Source organism: Lactuca virosa, chromosome 6 (assembly GCF_052849685.1).
Source record: "Lactuca virosa cultivar CGN04683 chromosome 6, Lactuca_virosa_CGN04683_v6, whole genome shotgun sequence".
Lineage (NCBI taxonomy): Eukaryota > Viridiplantae > Streptophyta > Magnoliopsida > Asterales > Asteraceae > Lactuca > Lactuca virosa.
In genome coordinates, this window is record NC_136431.1 from 84,285,643 (window position 1) to 84,292,996 (window position 7,354).

A 7,354-nucleotide genomic window follows, 5' to 3' on the forward strand; every position below is an offset into this window, starting at 1 on the left:
AGATCATGCATGATGAACGGAATATGGTATTAAATATCGAAAAATGGTACTGAAACAAATGTTTTGTTATAATCTTGAACAAAAAGTTCACCGTCAATTCCATAGAAGTTGGGATTGTTGGGTTTCACCATCGTCACGGAAAAATGAATTAGGATCATAAACACAGATTGTTGTAATATCTACATTCTGATTGGTTTCTACCAAAGATGTCGAGGATATGCAGTGATATGTGTAATCATGAAGAAAATATTGGTGAAAAAGATTGGTTAAAGAAACTCATTGTACCTCTGCGAAAGATATGGACATTGTATAAATCTCTTAACTCGAAATGAGAAGAGAAAGGTAGCTCTTTGACTAATGAGAATATAGCCTGATTGGGTAGGAACACTCATAGTGAGAGATCCATTAAGGCTTTGAACACATAAAGTCGTTGAGGCTTGAGGTCAACATATAATAGCATGCTTCTAAGGACTCCTAATTAGGACATTAGTGCGAAATCATACCTGCCCCCCCTTTTGAATGTGATCGTTGAGCATTTTCCACCAAAGGATGTTGTTACAATGATCCACAAACGGTTAAACACAATATGAAATAAAAACAAGAAAATATTTTTGGATTTTTGTTTTCTCAAAGTAAAGACAAAAATAAGAAAATCGTTTTGGAGTTTTTGTTTCTGCAATTGAAAGACAAAAATGAAGAAAATCTTTATGAGTTTTTGATTTTAAAAATTAAAGACAAAACATAATATAATCTTTTTGGATATTTTGTTTTATAAAACTAAAAACAAAAACAGAGTAATACAGTGTTACCAGTAGCATTCGATGTAAGAAGTAGCAACTCCCAAAGATATTGTACATCGAACAACTTTTCTTCCTTTAATGCGAAGTGATGTGAGAATGATTCAGAGGAATTATGAATGCGAACGTATGACAACACTGAACGGTGAACAATAACCTCTGAATGCTTCAGCAACATTCCAATTACATCGACATCTTTTCACTCACGAAGACCCAGGAACAGAGTTTGCTTCAATCATTCTTAACCCATTCAAAATCCTTAAAAATGATTTCTCATCTAAAGGTTTTGTGAATATGTCTACAAGTTGATCCGTCGTTTTGACAAAATGAACTTCTATGATACCATCTTGAACATGATCCTTGATAAAATGATAGCATAGAGCTATATGTTTAGTCTCTGAATGTTGGACCGAATTATGGAAAACGAGAATAGCACTTTTTGAGTCACAATCTAAACGAATCTTCTTCATATTGATTTTATAATCACGAAGTTGGCTTTGAATCCAGATGACTTGAGAAGAGCAAGCTGCAACAACCACGTACTCTACTTTTGATGTAGAAATCGAAACACGTGTTTGTTTCTTTTATTGCCAGCTAACAAGCTTCCCATCAAACAACTGGCATCCACTTGTTGTGCTTTTGCGATCCAGTTGATATTCACCTAAGTCTACGTCTGAAAAACCTTGAACAAAGAATCCTGTATGCGAAGGATACAAGAGTACCAACGACATTGTTCCCTTAAGATAACGAAAGATGTTCTTTACAACACTAAGATGGGATTCTCTTGGGTTTGATTGATTCCTGGCACAGTTACACACAACAAACATGATATCAGGTCGAATCGCAGTTAAGTATATAAGCGAAACTATCATGATGCAATATGTACTGAGATCCACTGCTGTCTTGTCTAATGTAGGATTCAAGTGTGTTCCCACTGCCATCGGTACTTTTAGTTTCGTGTTATTTGCCATCCCAAATCTATGTAGCAGGTTGCACGTATATTTTTCTTGATTGATGAAAATACCTTCCCTGCTCTGACGAATATGTAAACCCAGAAAATTATATTTTTCCCATCATGCTCATTTCGAAATTACTTTTCATTAACTCTTCAAATTCCTTTGACAACAAAGGGTCAGTTGAACCAACAATTATATCATCGACATAAATTTGAACAAGCATCAGGTGATTCCCAACTTTGTTTCGAAAGAATGTGTGATCAACTGATCCTTGTTTACATTTAGCTATTTTCAAAAAATTGGTTAAGGTTGCATACCAGGTACGAGCTGCTTGTTTCAACCCATAAACTGCCTTATCGAGAACATAACAATAATCAGGATACTTATCTTTGACAGAACCAGGTGGTTGTTCGACGAAGACCATTTCGTACGATTCACCATTCATGTAGGCACATTTGATATACGTCGAAATCTTTATGTGCTGCATAAGCAAAAAAAATTATAACAGCCTCGAGTCTTGCGACATGGGAAAAGGTTTCTTCATAATCTATTCATTCTTGTTGCGAATAACCTTTAACAACTAATCTTGCCTTGTTGTGAATCACATTACCTTCTTTATCAATCTTATTCTTAAAAATCCATTTCAACCCATTTAACGAAACATTGTCTGGTTTAAGAACTAACCTCCAAACTTTGTTACCTTTAAATTTTGCCACTTTAGATTGCATCGTAACAATCCAATCTAAGTGTTATAATGCAACCTTTACTGTTTTGGGTTCAAGTTTTGAAATAAACACATTGAACATACAATATTCCTGGTGAACATTCAGTATATTATTCTTATCTCGAATTTGTACATGCGTCATAACTCCAGCATGTGGATCACCAAGAACCTGTTCTTTTGGATGGCTCTGTGTCCATTTATCCAGTGGTGGATATGCAGGATTAAAATCCAAAAGCACATCTTCGAATATCTCATCCGTTTTAGAACCTTCACCTGCATGCAAAATATGATCTCTGACATCATTAAATTCATTAGTTTGATCATTTAAATCATTAGGAATTGATCCATTTAGTTCCCCCTCGACTAATGGATTCAAATTGATTTGCTCCCCTTCGACATCATCATTGTTAGACCATGCTCCCCCTCGAACTAATGTGTATTGTGCTCATGCTCCCCCTCAACAGTTGAATCATGAATATGATTATGTGACTGCGAACTTAAATGCTCCCCTTCCACTTGATCACCCTGCAAAACAGGTATGATTTCGAATTTCACTGGAGATGTTGAGGTAGAATGTGAATCATCAATGTATCTGGTAACCGTTGAATCATCTGAATGCTTTGATTCTTCAGGAACACAATTTTCATCAGCATGGATTTCAGCATCTATAGCTCTATCAGTAATACCAAAAATCAAATCATAGTCAACATCAAAAGAATTCACAATTTCTGACTCATCATTTGTTTAAGAAAGAATTGGTTTTTGTGTAAAAGTCTGTTCGACACGTTTGACGTGATAGTCATCAAAAGTAAGATTGAACGTTTCCTCAATCTTTCTTGTTCGTTTATTCAGCACCCGATATGCAATAAAATTGTGCGAGTATCCCAAGAAAATTACTTCATCAACTTTTGACTGAAATTTAGAAAGATTATCTTTGAGATTCATCATAAAGCATCAGCATCCAAAAACATGAAATAATTTAACATTAGGATTTCGATTTTTAATGATCTCATAAGGGGTGAAATTATAACAATGATGAATAAATGAACGATTTTGTGTAAAACACGTCGTCGATACAGCATCTGCCAAGAGATATTGAGGCAGATTCGCATATGTCAGCATTATTCTTGCAGCTTCGCATAGAGAGCGATTCTGCCATTAAACAACACCATTTTGTTGCGGTTTGTAAGGAGATGAGAAGTTATGCGAAATCCCCAATCCAGCCAGGAATGAATCAATAATTTTATTCTTGAATTATGTACCATTATCACTTTTGATTCTTCTAACATTCTTCCTCAAGCTTAACTTAATGTTTTTGATGAAATCTATCATCACTTGAGCTGTTTCTGACTTCTGACGAAGAAAGAAAACCCAAGTAAACCTCGAAAAATCATCAACAATGACCAATATGTACTTTTTCTTATTGAGAGTCTCAACAGTCGAAGGTCCACATAAGTCAATGTGAAGAAGTTCCAAAGGTACAATGATCTTTAAATCGATGACAATAGGATGACCTTGATGATGTTGCTTTCCATGTTCATATGCTGCACACAACGAATCGTTATCAAATTTTAATATAGGTAAGCCACAAACAAGATCATGTATAACCAGCTTGTTGAGATTCTTGAAATTTAGATGGGAGAGTCGATGATGCCACAACCAGCTAAGGTCTGATAAAACTTTTGAGAATAGACATACAGAGGGAACACCAACTATATGCTTCATGTGGAGTGTGAACATGTCTCCTTTTCTTTTTGATTTTAGTATAACTTCCTTCATTTCTTTGTTAGATATGATACTTCCTTCTTCATCAAAGTAAACTTGATTTCCAGTGCCCACAACTAGTTGTGAAACACTTATCAAGTTGTGTTGTAAGCCTTAGACATATGCCACTCTATTTAGAATAAACTTTCCGTTTGTCACCTTTCCATATCCTTTCACGTCGAATTTTTCATTTTTCCCAAACTTTACTACTCCTGCATTGTCTAACTTGCAAAAGTCTAGCAGATTCTCCTTTTTCCTAGTCATGTGACGATAGCAACTACTATCAATATACCAATGCTCATCATACTGCTCATCACACAGTACATGCGATCATTCAGAATAATTTAGGTCCCCTAGGATTTTTAGGTCCGTGGACATTAGTTTGAAATGCATTATGGAAACATGAACCTTGTACCCAATTGCGAACCTTCGAATTTAAACTATCAATTAAGTCAATTTCGATAGATTTGGGCATTGATATTTAACCATTCAATGGAATAGGTTCAACATGGATTTTCCATTCTCCATTTATAATTCGTTGTCCTTCAACCTTTATATTGGGAACTTCTTTCCACTTCTTCACTGATGGATTCGACTCCAGAGATTATGAACTACCATTCTGTGAATACTTTCCCGATTGGTATTGTTTCCATTTTCCTTCCAGCCAATGATTGATATTTTTCACATCATTTCTCCCTTTCGAAAACGATGCTTTCACATTTTGCTTTCACTCGGGATTTGGAAAGTGTGGATTTGTGGGCTTAAATGGTTCATTTTTCTTCCCTTTAACATCCAATTTTTCAAAGTTGCATTTTGGAAAATATGGTTTTGGAGAATTTTGGAAACGATTTTGATATTGACTCGTATAACCAACATCATTTCGATTGAAAACTGTTTGTATTCGTTGAAAAAATATTTGACCATGAGATTGATTGAAATTTTTGTGTTCATTATTTACAACAAAATTCCTTTGAATTTTGTTATTAACAAGCCTCTCATTTTCACAATTTGGACCAAAATTCCTTGGATGTTGATTTTGAACAGATTTTTCATTTCCTTGCTTTTGAACATTTTGCGATCACACTTGTTTTTTAACATTAAATTGACGTTTTGGAAAATCATTTGGCTTATGAAATGACTTGGTTTGAACAAACGTCTTATTTTGAGAAAATGTCTTAACTTGTTCAGTTGGTTTTTGCTTAGAAACTTTTTGTTTTTGAAAAGCCTTAACATTTTTCCAATAAACTTTGTTTCGCGCTTTTGAAGTCGAAATGCCTTCTTCTCTCACAAAATTTTGAACACTTTCAATGAAAACTTTTGATTTAGTCTTTTGAGATTTCAAAACAGTTTCTTTGGTTTGATTTTCAACTTTAGATTTCTTAGTTTTTACTTCCCAAACACCTTTTGGTTTTTGTCTTTAAAAAGTTGTTGATTTTTTTTAGACCGTTTCAACTGTGCTTTGGTTTGAAAAGAAACCTTCTATTGTCATAACTTTATTGTCTTCTTCAACAAGTTTGTTTATTTTTGGATTGACCTTGTCACCATTTCCAGAAGTGACGAATATTTGGTTTGGAAATAAAACATCATCTGTGCATTTAAATGAGGGATAGACGGCTGAATTTGGTTCAAGATAATGCGAACCTTTATCTTTCACAACCTTTGCGAAATTCTATGTTTCTTCATAAACCTGTTCAAAAACAACTCTGGGAATAGTTGTTTTAATCGAACCATCGTCCTCATCAGTTTCATAATCTTCTACAACAACGTGATCAATAGGATCACAATATTTCGATGTAGAGGTTTGATCACTGTTAACTTCTTCCATTGAATCATGACAAATTTCTTTGTCGTTTGCCATAGAATTGACATTAATGAAAGACAATTGAGAACAATCAACAGTTTCCTCTTCCTCAATTTCACTAATATTATCAGAATAATCTTCAATATCCGCAAAATTTTGTTAAGGGTCTAATCTCGAATTCTTAGGCATGTTCAAATTTTGAACTTGTTCATTTTTAGTGAGAGTTTGAATTACAATATGCACTAAGTCATCAGCATTCAAGCATTCATCAATTTTGACTATTCCGTAAGCATATGAATCATTAGGCACTTTATCAAATTCAAAAAAATCGCAATCATAGGAAGTAATATCAACTTTTTCTCTTTCATATTCTAAGAACGGTAATAGTTTCCTATGTTGTTCTTTGCAGATATTAAAAGAGTGGTGAAGTTCAGTAAGTTTCGCATACAACCGTTTCGCGCTATTACAATAAATGTTTCATTGCTTCACTAACAAAATATTGTCATTTCTCACTGACTCTCTATCTAAAGTTAAGTTTTTCAACTGTAGCTCTAGATTCTCAATCTTACTCTTCTTAATCTCCAAACAATTTTGAACATCCAACAACAATGTTTTTGAACGTTCAGCTTCACTACTAACATAAATTAGCATATCATTAACATCTGAGAGAGTATCATCAAAATCAGATAAAACTGTAAGATAAGAACTTGAAGGAATATTAAAAGATTCAAGAAGATTACGAACCTTTGAAGTCATGGGTGACTATCTATGATGGTAGATACAAAACACCTTCCCATGACCTTCTCATCCATAGACACGTCCTCTTCATATTCAACAAACATCACTCCATGAGTTGGATTCCTCATCTATTCATTATCAGAGCCCGATGACCAAATCTGATAAGTTCCATCACCATCGCTTCCTCCCTTCGCAACCAATGAAATACCTTTGGTTTTCGCCCTTAGCTCCTCCATATTTTTGGCATATTATGCTTCATTTTTGTCTTTCTCTTTCTCCTCTTCCTTCTTTCGTAGAGTGTAGTCTTTGGCCAAGTGGTTCAAGCCGTTGCAATAGTTGCAATTATAGACCGAATCTCCTTTCAATTTCAACTACTTCTTCTCGGCATCATTCTTACCATCCTTCTTTTCTTCCTTCAAATCCAACTTCGCACCTTTTTCTGATGAGTTTTTCGCTTTGAACTCACTATTGCTTTTGTACTTTGGATTAAAAGGATTCTTGATAAACTTGTTCACCTTATTGTTAGAATAGTAAGCAACAACTACATCCTCAGAATTTACTAAGAATCCTTCTT